At 43.5% G+C, this 13367-nt stretch overlaps 1 protein-coding gene across 17 annotated transcripts in view; it reads right to left on the bottom strand.

Annotated features, from left to right (window-relative positions):
• LOC100644320 (bromodomain adjacent to zinc finger domain protein 2B) overlaps positions 1-9089 on the bottom strand; it is a 214106-nt gene extending 205017 nt beyond the window's left edge. For 6 of the 17 annotated variants that reach the window (XM_048404971.1, XM_048405047.1, XM_048405046.1 and 3 more), the window contains exons 1-3: positions 8877-9089; positions 8463-8806; positions 2008-2878 (exon numbers count right to left, since the gene is read on the bottom strand). The gene's annotated coding sequence lies outside the window, so the exon portion shown is untranslated. Of the gene's footprint in view, positions 1-2007; positions 2879-3069; positions 3160-3203; positions 3685-8462; positions 8807-8876 lie in introns of those variants that run through there. The other 11 variants (XM_048405053.1, XM_048405069.1, XM_048405073.1 and 8 more) reach the window with 7 other exon arrangements.
• Positions 9090-13367: the final 4278 nt, after the last annotated feature.

Raw genomic sequence — 13367 nt, 5'->3', positions numbered from 1 at the left:
AAACGCATTTCTCCCCTTTCTGCGCGAGAGGCGACATCTAATGTCATAATGAATCGATAGACATTGTCAACCGTTACGAGAATTCGATTATCACGAACGGTATCGTACAGACAGCGACCATGTCGTTAGCGTCGTTCGCTTTTCCCGTTATCATCGACATCGCTATCGTTTGCCGTCTCCGGAGCGAGGAAAAAAAATGCACGAAAAATTTCCAGCTTCCGAGAATCGACGCTTGGGCGCCAAGCGATTATTCTTCGTTGCGTGAAGTTTGCACCCGTCAGCGAGTTCTCGTTCTCGTACCGCTTTTAACGCACCGGAAATAAAAACTGCACACGGGGGCGCCTCTCGTCCCTCTTCCCTCTCTCTCTCTCTCTCTCTCTCTATCCCTCTGTCGAAAGAGAGGAAAAGAGATACAGTGGGGGAAAAAAATACGCGCGATGGCCGCGAGCGCACCTCAAAATTCTAAATAAACCAGAGACACCCGGAGACGTAACGAGCAGTAACAACTGTCGCGCGCCGTCGTGAATAACGACGTCGATATAATCGGGGATTTTCGAACGGGCGCTGCGTGTAACGACCAACGTGACTACGGGCCGTAACAAAAATTTCAAGCATTACGCAATAAATATAGAGAAGACATCGTTGCAAACAGCGAATTCCGTGTAACGTGCTCTGCGTATATCTCTGCTTCTTTTTTTCCTTTTCTTTTTCCGTTTTTATTTTCTTTCATTATTTTTTGTAAAAAGAAACGCAGTTTGTATTCCCGTATCGACACGTAAATACACAAGTATCGTAGGAGTATGCATTTTACTGCATAATGTAATTCGTTTGAACGATAACGTGGAATCGATTAGTCGAAATAAAGGATTTTTTAACAGACACGGGTTCCTTGAACGAGGAGTAGTTTGGCCGCCATGGTCGACGACAATACGTCTCATTAGCATAATGGCGAGAACGAGCGCCGATCGAGTATTACGGTACACAGAGAGAACCAACTCGACTCGATGGTGGTCATTGTCATTTAAAACCATTTCGAGATGAAACGTCTGGCGTTTCAGTGTATTCTCGCGAAGCGACCTGATTATTACACAATCTACGAACCGCATGTAATAACAAGGATTATTTAATTAAATCGGTTCTCTTAAAAGGTGAATCTTCTTCTCTCGTATAAACTAACCAGGGCGTAAAAGATTTTAGTATCGACCGGAATGAAGTACACGCTTGTTTAAAAACGATTATTTCTCCTGTTAAATAACCTGCTATTTCGTTCGGGGTTTTATCGGCGAGGAATTCCGGGCTACGGATTGCACAGTCTAATAGCACGTACTAAAACTGCCTACGGTCAACTCGTCGCCGAGAACGACCCTAACGGAGGTAGTCCTCAGGATTAGTAACGGTAAACAGAAAACTTTTGAATCTCCCATGGCCATGTATAACTACGTTACTATTCACTGACGCTACTCTCTCTGACTCTGTTCTAAGCTTTTACGATTCCGTCTTTCTATATGAGAACTCGTTGGTATGCAACTAACGATTATTCAATTCCCGAAATGTGTTCAAATTTATGTTGTGAAATGATGGATAGATAAAGATTTACAGATAGATCCAAATGACTCGCGTATTGCCAATTTACTAACCATACAACTTGTAAATAACAATTAGAGTAACAAGATGACTAATATGTCCGAGATGTCCTACCATGCGTATAAAATACAAACCCTGCGAACACTATAAACGCTTTTCTAATTTTGATTCTTCGCGTCGTACAAATACAGAAACTTCAATCGAATTCCCATATACCATATATGTATATATATGTCGATACATTTTCCATAGGAGCGTTTATAATTTTAACAGGGTGTTATAAATACAACTTAACACCAATTGCTCTACTTCTGCGAGAATTGCCGCTATTACCAAGGGCGGTGTTAAACGACACCCTTGGTTTAGCTTAGGTTTCAAATTACGAGCAAATAATATATTTGATATTGAAATTGTTTTCTGTACCTTGTCGTCGCCCACAGGAAGTGGCCTCCGCCGCCAGCCGCTTTTCCTCCCTTCCTCCCCTACTCCTCCTCTTCTCTCTCTCTCTCCTTCGGTCAGTTTTCCAGTGACACCACTGTTTTCACCCACGCACGAAGCAATAATGACGAGGCCTACGTTCGATCACTGGCAAATCGGACGCATCCTTTCCAGTTTCTTCTCTCCGTCCTTATGTGTTTACCTCTGTCTACACGTGCCCTTTGTCCTACTTCGTAGGCAGTATATACGTGTGTACGAGCAATCGTTTGCGTCTACCTCTGTCAATTCTTTCTCCTTCTTCAATGCTTTTCTTCAAAAGCAGAACAATGAGCGCGTTCTCTCTCTCTCTCTCTCTCTCTGTCTCTCTCTTGTCTCACTGGTCCGATACACAGAACGGCACAACTGTAAATTTGTTTCCTCTCTTTATCTACGTTTCCTCACGGTTACGTTGCGATGCCCTCCCTTCTCCGTGTCCAGTTTCTCTTCCTGTATTCGCTTCCTCTTGATTTCACACGTTTGCACAGAAATTGAATTTCCAAGGGGCCGTAGGTGGAGAGGAAGCGCACGAAGAAGGAAGAACGTTGGCTGTGCGCACAGCTGCGATCACGGAACCTCGTGATCCTGAGGAGGCGACATTTCTACGCGGTACGGGAGCGACACGCGATTTCGTGCAAGCCTCGGAGTCGAGTGAAAGGGAGAGGGGGAAACACGGGGGAGAAAAAGAAAGAAAGCAAGCAAGCAAGAGCCCGGCGTTGTCTATAAGCCGGCGAACGGTGAGTTTTCCTTTCCTTCGGAGCCACTACGAGGCGCCCTTCTCTCTCTTGCCGTCTTCTTGCCTGTAGAGCTCCAACAGCCTCTAAACAATGAATACAATACGCCGTGATGGCTGACGTGCGGACAAAACGCGCGCCGAACAATGTCCCGCGAAAAAACGCGCAAGGGTTCTCTCCGCCGCGACGCCGCGAAGAACAAAAAAAAAAAAAGAGAGAGAGAAAGGAAAGCAAAAAAAGGAAAATATGAACGAAAATACGAGAGACTAGTCGTTACCTGTGCTCCGGGGACCGGGAAAAATAACGAAGAAACGAGAGAAGAGACGTAAGGCGATGCGGGTCATGTTTTTTAACGACAGACGCGCAAATACGCGAATTCACAGAATGTCTACCAACCCGGTAAATATGTACCTTGGGCGTTCCTTGCGAAGCGAACACTCGGGACTCGCATGTTGTTTCTAAGTTCTTAGCCTCGCGATCAAGCGAATTTTACGATTATGTACTGTTGACTTCGCGCCAGAATACGACACACGAGGAGGAGGCTCCGTAAAACGATCGCGGCGTACCACGGATCTAGCTCTCAAGCCAAAGAAATACAGCACGTTCGCGAGCACGATACGCAACGCCACGGAAATGGTCGAAGAGCGCACGTTTCCGTGTGTCACACACTGTGTCCCCGCCGTTAAAGCGGATCTAATGACCGGTGCTGCCGCAAATATCGACCGACGATAACACTTGCTCTCATTCTCCGCTTACGGCGAAAACTGAAATTCCGAAACAAACGAAACTGTCGCCAATTTCGATAAGTGGTAAAATGAATAAGTCGAATGCACGTCAGAGATCGAAACAGATAGTCAGGCCTGCCAACTTGAGAATACTACCAAGCGGCACATGCCCTATCCCCATGTTCGATTGCTCGCTATGAAAACACATCGAATATGTATCATAATAGACGGCGTAATTACCACTATAGAATATCTTTCGGAACAAACTGGCCAACGAATCCTCGTTATTCCTGTGTCACCGACAAACAGCTCGGTTATATATTTCTCGGACAAACAAGCAGGAGACGCTACCGCTTCTACTACGTCGCTATAGTTTCCACGCTATATACCCTTCGTTTCTAACGCGGAACGATTAAGTAACGAGGCGAGCTTGTACGAGTCTCTCGTTCTCCCCGTGCACGAGAATAAATTCACCCTGCACGCCCCGCGTGAGGATCGATACGCACGATTATTTCGGGAACTCGCCCCGTTCTTGTCGAGTGCGAGAGCGATTTACCGCGTGCGACAAAGAGGGAGTGAGAAAGAGAGAGAAAAAGGACGAGTAACGCGGAGAAAGGAAGAGAAAGAGAGGGAGGGTGAACTAGCAGATAGAAAGAAAGGGAGCCGCGCGGAGAAAAAGAGGGGTGAAGAGTCAGGACGAAACCGTAGCGCGTGGAGAGACAGAGAGGCGAACGGAGAGGGACCCTTTTTGCCCCTGGAACGAAGGCTGCAAAAGAGGCTCGGGGAAAGGTCGAACGGGCACGTAACGTCTCGTACAACGCGGCAGCGCGCGAACGTTCAACGTTTTTCAACGTGGCGACGGAGACGACGACGACGAGAACGATTGTGACTACGACAACGAGAACGATCGATTTTCATCGAAAACGTGGACACAGTCACGACGACGCAACACAGAGTTCGTCCTTCCCGAGTTCGTAAACGAGTTCATTCGACAACCAGCGAATCCCACGATACCGAGTGGCGCGTTGCGTGACTGAGCACGAACGAACGAAGCCCGGTAATAAGCGGCTGAGAATCGTTCGAGGCGTATACGAGTCCTTTTCCACTATAACAAAATACGCTCGACGTAACCTCGATCAATTTACGGGGCGTTCGTAGGTAGATAGAAAATTATGCTCGCTACCTGCGTGTCTCGAGTTCCACCGGCAATATAAGATACCACGTCTCCCTGTTTTTCTGTCTCTGTGTCTCTTTTTATTCTTCTGCGTTTCTTTTTATCGGTAGAATTCCAATGATCGGATGTAGCTACGAGCTCTTAAAGACTGTTCGAGGTAAACGTCGCGTTTTATCATGTTTCTTTTTCGAACAAAACGAAGGAATCGATTTTACAGGACCGAATTCGTGAGGAAAGAATTTTCGTTCGGACGTTATTCCAGGAAATTACGGTACGTTCGTTAATAGCCCGTAAAACGCATTTTGAATAGACTATCGCTAGGCTCGCAATAAAATAAGGTCACCACGCTGCCGAACAATTTGTCGGAAGCAGTAAAAGCGTCGAGTTACTCACTGCAGCATCAACGAAGATCGTTTGGAAATTCTACACGTTTTGCATTTAGGAAATCAACCGGCTGGACATGCGACTTACTTTCCTTTCTTTCAAATCACAACTGCGATACTCGCGTAAACATAACAGAAGAGTGTTTCGAATTCCCTACCAACTATCAGTGTACATATCTTGCATTTTCAGCTCTTTTAACATAATATTTATATCCTATCAAGCAATTAACTATCGACTAAAATATCGTCAAGTTTCATTTTCAGATGCATTGATATTTGTTAATAAATTTCCTCAGTCAGAAATCAATTTTTATTGACTTTTATCGATGACACGACTTGACTAAATCGCTTAATCAAATTAAAAAAAAAAAAAAAAAAAAAAAAACATTAAAATCACGTGAAAACACGATTCACCTTATAAATAGGTTTGAGCCTATTCGTCGCACTACGAACAAGTTACAAACATCTATTCATTCAGTCGGCGTTTGCCACTTGACTTAAAGGATTCATAGATTCTTTATTCATGTATGCTAATTGCGCTCCGCGGATTACGCCGGTTAGTCACGAGATTCATCAGCTGGAAGGGTGAGCGCGTCGTTTAATTTGCTGAATCCAACGTTTCGTCGTTTTTTTCGAATGACCGTTCGTTGTTAACAATTATCGTTCCTGGTCAGATCGAAACTATCGAGGCGGAGAAACGTTTTCGTCTGGCACGATACCATGCTCGGCAACAGCGACTCCTCTTCCGCGATTAGTCACGTTTCGATTTCATAAGACGATCGATCCTTCTACAGAAGATACGCCCCCTTTGTCTTTTCTGCGCTCTTTATCTCGCCCCGGAGACATTTAATATCGTTCGGACATGAAATGCTAAAATTTTACGATCGAGACGATAGCAGGCTTAAACCTCCGAATCGATCGGATAAATTAGAGAAAATCGTCTTTTGGTAAAAGCGATAAATAGATTGAGCGTTTCATCGAATTTGTATGTACATTAATCCTAAATCCATATATGTATTATCTTAAGATTTTTCTAGTAATTAGCTGAGTGTTACTTTTCACTTTGTTAAATGCAATATATTAAAATATTATAAGTCGTTTCTTACTTCATTTATAGTAAAATTTGTTAAAGCGTTCCAGCAAACGTATCTAACAGATGTGCTAATACTCATAGCCAGAAATGTATATACTCACAGAACGTTGAGAAACACAGAGAAAAAAGTTGACGAGAAACTAAACACTAAATTCACTGTCCTGCCACCGCGTTCGAACTTCCACGACAAACTGAAGATGAGCTACACAAAGTCACAGGTAGAAACGGCTGATCGAGCCAATCAGACGTGACACTGTAAAAGAACGGCCTAGGTCATTTCGTCCGCCAGTCTACGAGTCTGAAGGTATCCTCGAATTCGCTTGACCGCTAAACCTCTCTAAGTCCATTCTTGCCAACATTCGAATTCCACCGAGCGGTAGACGATTTAATCGAGCTCTATATGAATTTCTTTTCTTATTTCAACCGGATAAAAGCATTAAAAGGAAAAATACGCGAGTTTTATCCATGAAAAGAGGAAAAAATTGTTCCCTCTCTTTGTTTCGCGAATCACATTCAGAGGAATGAAGGCGAAGATATTCTCTAGAACGTTACGCTTGAAAAGGTAAGAATCGTTGAAACGAAACACGGAAATAAACCGACACGCGTGAAAAGCCGAACGCGTAGCAGCAGCCGCGATGGGATATAACTGTTTCTCGAATGTTATCGATCTATTTGTCAGCGATGTAAGCTGCATCGAGGTAGTCGAGATTACGCGGCGAAGCGAGCCCGCAATTTTCGCTAGAAAACCAGAGCGTGCCTAGTATGGTCGAATGAGTGACGTATACGTGCTTCCGTTGCGTTATCATTTGACCGATGCCCCCACTACTCCCTCCCTCTGCGTGGTTACCTATCATCGATAAAGATACATAGTACATTCAATGATGTACAATTTCTTCGTCAGTTAGTTATATTGAATTTTGTTACGAATTTGGATTGCTCTACGAGTTCTTGTTTAAAGTTCTTCGTCGCCTTTATCATGGTAGCATAACGAATTGGTGAAACAATATTTATTTAGAATGATTCGTCGCCCAATATATGGAATCGACATTTAAAAATTCGTACGCCAATGTTACGCTGCAGCTCGCATTGGCGTGGAACTTTGGGATGCGAAGCGTGTCCAACGCGAATGCACACCGATTGATAGATGATGGGAGGCGGGCGTGTTATCAGTTGCTCCCTTAAAGCGACTCTGAAGTCATCAAATTAAACGGTCGAAAAAACTTTTGCCAAGCACGAAGAGTCGGTGCGCATCCTCGGCCTCCACCACTCCAACCGTACTCAACGTAAGAAGTGCTCTCACGAAGAACTCGCAAAAGAGCGCGCATCTCGTTCTTCGGCGTCGATTTAGGTCGTTAACGGTAAAACGACGTTTGCGCTCCGCGAAACCAAAGAAGACCCGTTACGACGGCTCTCGATTTTGCTGACGTGCCTCGCGCGATTGCCATGTAATTGCACCTGCACGAAAATTGCGTCACCGTGCTTCTTTAAACGTTCTCTGGTTTCCACGGTTCTAAAGATCCTCGAAGACCTACGTTTTTCATCCAACCTTTGAGTTTCGATATTTTTTCTTTCATTGACTTGAGCTTGTAAATCGGTGATGCGCAGTATTAAAAGAAAAAGAAAAAACACGTACGCGTGTAAAGCATAAGGGTATTAGTAGTATAAGAATTTCGAGTGTGTCGAAAGATGACACGTTTGTCACGCAACGCGCGCGTCATCACGTTAATCTTTCTCGATTGCTTGGAAACGTTCGAACGTTTCCATGTTGATCGCCGCTCGAGCGGACAATAAAATCCGAAACAAGACAGGACGCGCACCACATACTTATATATATACAGAGGCAATGTACCATTAGAGGATGTACCATTAATCGACATCCCTCTGAATCTAACTGCATTATTCTATCTTACCTAAACAAATTCGGTCCTCGTGTGTCGTATTGTATCTAACCTTTTATCTTGCTTGCACTTTTCCAATCATACATGGACATCTGATAAACACACATACATATATATGACGTCGTATAAAGAACGAAAAACACTAATGACTGTATCGCTTCTGACCGTGTCTCACCTATCGATTTACGATCTATCGATTTCTTTAGTTACCGAAGCACAACTGTGTCACAACCTCAAATTTCAAGGATTCAACGAACTATGACTACTATCGGTTGCACTTTTTGCGAAGAATCGGAATCGAATAAACGCGCGAACTGTTTCACTATACGAATATACACGATTTAACGCGGCCTCTTTTCTTTTTATCGACTTGGGCGATACGCAGCATATTCCTTACCTAACGTATCAAATACTCGGCTCGCGTGTCACGTCGCAGCCTAACGAGCCTGGCTGCACCTCCGATTCGACGAAATATCATTCCACGTCTCCCAGCCACCGGTGAGACGACGAGACCTTCGACGAGCCTCACTTTGTGAGAGGGACGCGCAGGTATAACACGACGACGTTTGCAATTGGACCTCGATGCCCACGATGAGACTCTCACTCGTTCGAGCCCCGGCACGACACGTCGCGGTGGCGTCCCGAGGAACAAGAAGCCGAGTAACGACGATCACACAAAGGACAATCGATGCTCTCCTCTCTCTAGATTCTCACTGATATCCGTCGCACTGATTTCACACGCTACGGGTATATATATATATATGTATATTTATACATATATGTATATATGTATACATATATATATACATACATGTATGTATATCACGTTCGGAACACCCGTAATATATAACCGACGAATCTTGCGTTAATCGATATGTTGCGTGTCCGATGTTTTTGTTTTGTTGTATGTACGCGATATGCAACGGTTGTCCACTCCTTCACGTTGTCCGCCCAAACGAGAGCCGTGCTCGCGTCTTTTCACGTCCGTACGTCGCGGGCGCCGATGGCGGAATGAACCGGTGGCGCCGCGAGCGCCGACACAGGCGCCCTCGTGAACTAACTCGCCTCTTCCACCGACACAAACACAACCTCTTACCAATACGATGGACCTACGCTCATCGATGCCAGAAATACGCTGCACGAATACACGGAAAATGAGTAGGATCGTACGACAGCTACACTCCGCCGAATCTATAATGGATATTCGCACCGACGGACCACCTGGCCCGCCTCCCCTCGTTACACCATCTAACGGGTGTCCACTGATTTACACCAATACGTACTATCGTGTAAGTACGTATCATCGGGTACACGTTGCATTTTTCCAGCCACCGTGTAGTATTTGAACGGCAAATCGGTGTGGCTTTTGTTTCCTCGATCGTATTCGTGTTTGACGACATCGAACAATTTGTAATTCGGCGTTTTCATGATTTTTCTGTCGATGGAATTTGTCGAATCAAGTTGTTGTGGGGTTACTAATTAGATTTAATGTAACATGAAAAATCTTAAAAATCCTACGATAAATTCGAATTGATGACTTATAATAGAAAAATTATAGTCACCCATGCGAAATACAAAAGGAAAGAAATATTGATGTAAGGATTTAAGAAAATCATCTGATCCTTCTAGTTTCTTTCTTATGAGCAACGACACGTAAACGGATTATTACTATAAGCACGGATAACTGTGATAAGGTTGATACAGTTACCTCGTTACCCTTCTGTCGTAATCGTAATAAAACCTTCACTGTTCTCGAACTCTGCTCCCTGTAACTACGTTAATTGGCTTCTGAACAGCGTACACCGGTTCTGCGCGACCCAACGAACTAACGGGTGTCTATTTTTTACTCGCTTCGATTCCTCGACCAACCCCTCTTAACACACGCGTGTTCACAAACTCTTCAGTTTGCTTCTCCGATGAAAGCATCATGACATAGAAGAGGCCAATAAAACATTGATATAGCGACACAACGAACGTTTCATAAACTTTTATCGATCATTCGTTTTCGATCGATAAAAGGTACGACAAGTCGTAAAAATTGGTCAGTATTTGCACGATGATTGAACCACGCCGACGTAAATAGCATCGGCGAGGACGCGAGACCGAGCCCTTCCATTGGTGGGTTTTTTCAGGACGTTCTTCGATCCACGCAGTGGTTGAAACGCCGCAGCCCAGTCCTTACCAAAATTGAATATCACCAATAGGACAATAATTAAACGATTACTTGTTTCTTACTATGAGAACACGTGTCTCTCGTGTTCGAACTATTTCGAAGATAACACTATGTTTCGTGTACTTTGCTTTCTACTTTTTGCTATATGACAATTGATATTTTGAAAATTTTGGAGGGTATTAAAAACACATGTTTATCTCCAAAATCAAATATAAAGAAACTTGTTGTAATACCGGAGTGATTGGCAACGTGCTGAATCATACAACTGCTTCGCGGTAAATAATAGGGAATGAGACTTATCGTGATCTTCTCCGAACCTTAATTTCGTCATTTTTTATGATAATCTTAATTTAAAATGTTTGGAGATGTTATAAAAATCTTTACCAATTTTTCGAAAATTTGTTATTCACAGAAATACGTATCAGTCATGAATAAAATGCAAATACAGTTTTACCTGCAGATAACAACAGTTTATTACTACGGTATAACTAAAATTTACAAACTACGACGAAAACGAATTGATTCATCGCTTACATGGCAAATCTCCTGAATATAACAGTTTTTTTTATCGTTTCCGTTACAAATAAGTTATATTACATTTATATTTACAAATACTAAGATAGTCCAGTTGAAATTAATTTGTATTTATTAACTATTAACCTAATAAAAAGATTTGGATTAAGAAATGACATGGTTAATAGATTCAGAGTAAATACATTTCCATAATAAAGGTTAAATCAATGTACAATAATCGAACGGCCAGCATCCTACACGCGTTATTTCATCGTCGTAGTGTTCCATGTGATTATGCATTTCCACGTCAGCTATCGCAATATGCAATTAGTTGCATCGAGTAATAATGCATTTCCTTATTTACATCTAGTTAATATAGTATACGGGGGTAGAGTCTGAGGAAAAGAGCTGACAAGCGTGCAACGAATTCAACTGTTACATCTCTACCTTCCGATGTAATCTTGGAAATAGAGGGACTTTGAGGAAACTCATTACAACTGCTCGCACTTTGTCATCACCTTCATCGTGCTCCTTCGTCGACAACGTTGCGCCGACTCGAAAGCATTGGCGGACGTTCATTTCTTATCCGAAGAAAGAGAAAAGCGAGCCCCTCGGTTTCATTCGAGATACCAACCCGCGTTCCCAATATCCGCTAAAACAGAAAACTGATTCAAGACACACGTGTACACGCCGATGGAGAACGCCGTGATTCTAAAGTAGCCGAGAATTTGTCCGCGGTATTAATAGCGTTTGCAACTATTCGTATTATTTTGGTTGCGTAATAGCGTATGCTAATATATACGTTACGAGACATTTCATACCGTCGTTAAGCATAATCGACACGCGTTTAAAATGAACTACTAGTCGATCAGGTAATTGTAATTGCTTATTAATTTACATTCGATTGCGCAATATATAGAATATATGAGGATCATAGGGAAAGAATACGATAAGTCACATTTCCTACTTTTCACGGTTTTAAGATTCAGTACATTGTCAATCAGTTCCGTGTTAAATTTACAAGTTCATGTTAATCATACAAATCACCAAAAAGTTATTTATCACGTTTCCTCCTGTAATCTTCGTACGTATACGATTTGTCGCATCGATAGAAATGAGATCAGACAAATCAGAAGAACCAGGACAAACAAAAGATAGAAAAAGATGGAGAGCTCGTAGTAGCAGCCTTCGTAAGAGGAAAGTCCCCTCGCCTATTTTTTCTCCCCATGGTGGCCGCGGATGCTCGCATTTCGCCATCGTGTTCAGGTTCGTCGTTGCGCCGGCTCGAAAGTATCGGAGGACAGTCGTTTCTCATCCAGAGAAAGAGAGGAGTCGTTGGTTCGGTCGCGTACCTCGCGAACCACGACGCGTAAAGAAAGAAGAAAAGGAAAAGGGAGAGAGAGAGAGAAAGAGAGAGGGAGAGGGAGAGAGTAAGTAAAAGACACGTTGTGAGGGAGAAAGGGAGAAGAGACGGTTTCCTCGATGCTGTAAGACGATGGAAGGGATACCAGGCGCGCGGAAGGGACGGGAGGGAGGGGGTAGCGAGCCAGAGAACGGGAGGAAGGGGTGTGCGATGGTAAAGGGGGTGGCGGAAGGGGGAGTGAACAGGGAACGAGAAAGGAAGGGAAAAAAGGCACGTCGTCCGAGTGGATGCGATACGCGCTGGAGATCGTACGCAATGCCTCTGGCTATCTAGCTTAACTCGTGAAAGCCTAACGAACGTTCTCCTCTTACCGACTACGTGAATTTCTGTCGTGCGCGCGGCGATCGCCTTCTCCGCGGCCAGACACCTGCGCGAGATAATGTCTCGTAATAGCTTCTGCACGAACCTCGGCGACCAACCGACCCGTAATCTTTGGTAGTTTTCACACAGCCACGGTATAAGATCGAAAATCGTACCGGAAGAATGGAATCTCTGTGATTTATATACGCGCGAGAACGTATATACGCTCGTTCCGAGTATTTTTCTATGAGTACATATATGTATGTATGTACATAGGTGCATGTTTACAGGGGAAACTTGCCCGGTTCACGGGGCTCGTAAATACGAGATTTGTAGTCAAGCGGAAAGTAAATATTTTGGAGAATAAGTAGGCATCAAGATTTGATAACTTTCAAAGAGATGCATTTCAGCGTATAATAGATATGCGTGTGTATAGTTGCAATGTTTGAACTATATGTAAACACGTAGTAAAATTTCATAAATGATTAACGAAGATTGATTTCTTTGAAAGCGACGTGAATATATTTATTGCAACCTTGACACAGTTTCCGGGATCGTCTCTTCCTAGTTTCGAGAGAATCTCATACTTCGGAATTCACCTTCGAATCGTGAAACAAGACAGTTTTATCACTAATGCGCTCTGCACCTTGAAACATATGTTCTACGGAATTCTCTCGTATCGCGGCTATATATCGATGCCGGGTAACATTGTAATACGATACATGATGATATTTCATCTACTTTGCGGAGAGCGTGTATAGGTACTATGTATTGCGTACGTATGAAATCCGGTGGAATACATGGAACGAAGCAAGTGTAGAAAGACACATCACATGGAATCTACGTTGATCATTCAACTCGTGGGGCCGCGTTAAAACACCAAACTATTCACA

The sequence above is a fragment of the Bombus terrestris genome, chromosome 1 (genome assembly GCF_910591885.1).
Source record: "Bombus terrestris chromosome 1, iyBomTerr1.2, whole genome shotgun sequence".
Taxonomy (NCBI): Eukaryota; Metazoa; Arthropoda; class Insecta; order Hymenoptera; family Apidae; genus Bombus; species Bombus terrestris.
This window is presented reverse-complemented; position numbering and strand designations above follow the sequence as displayed.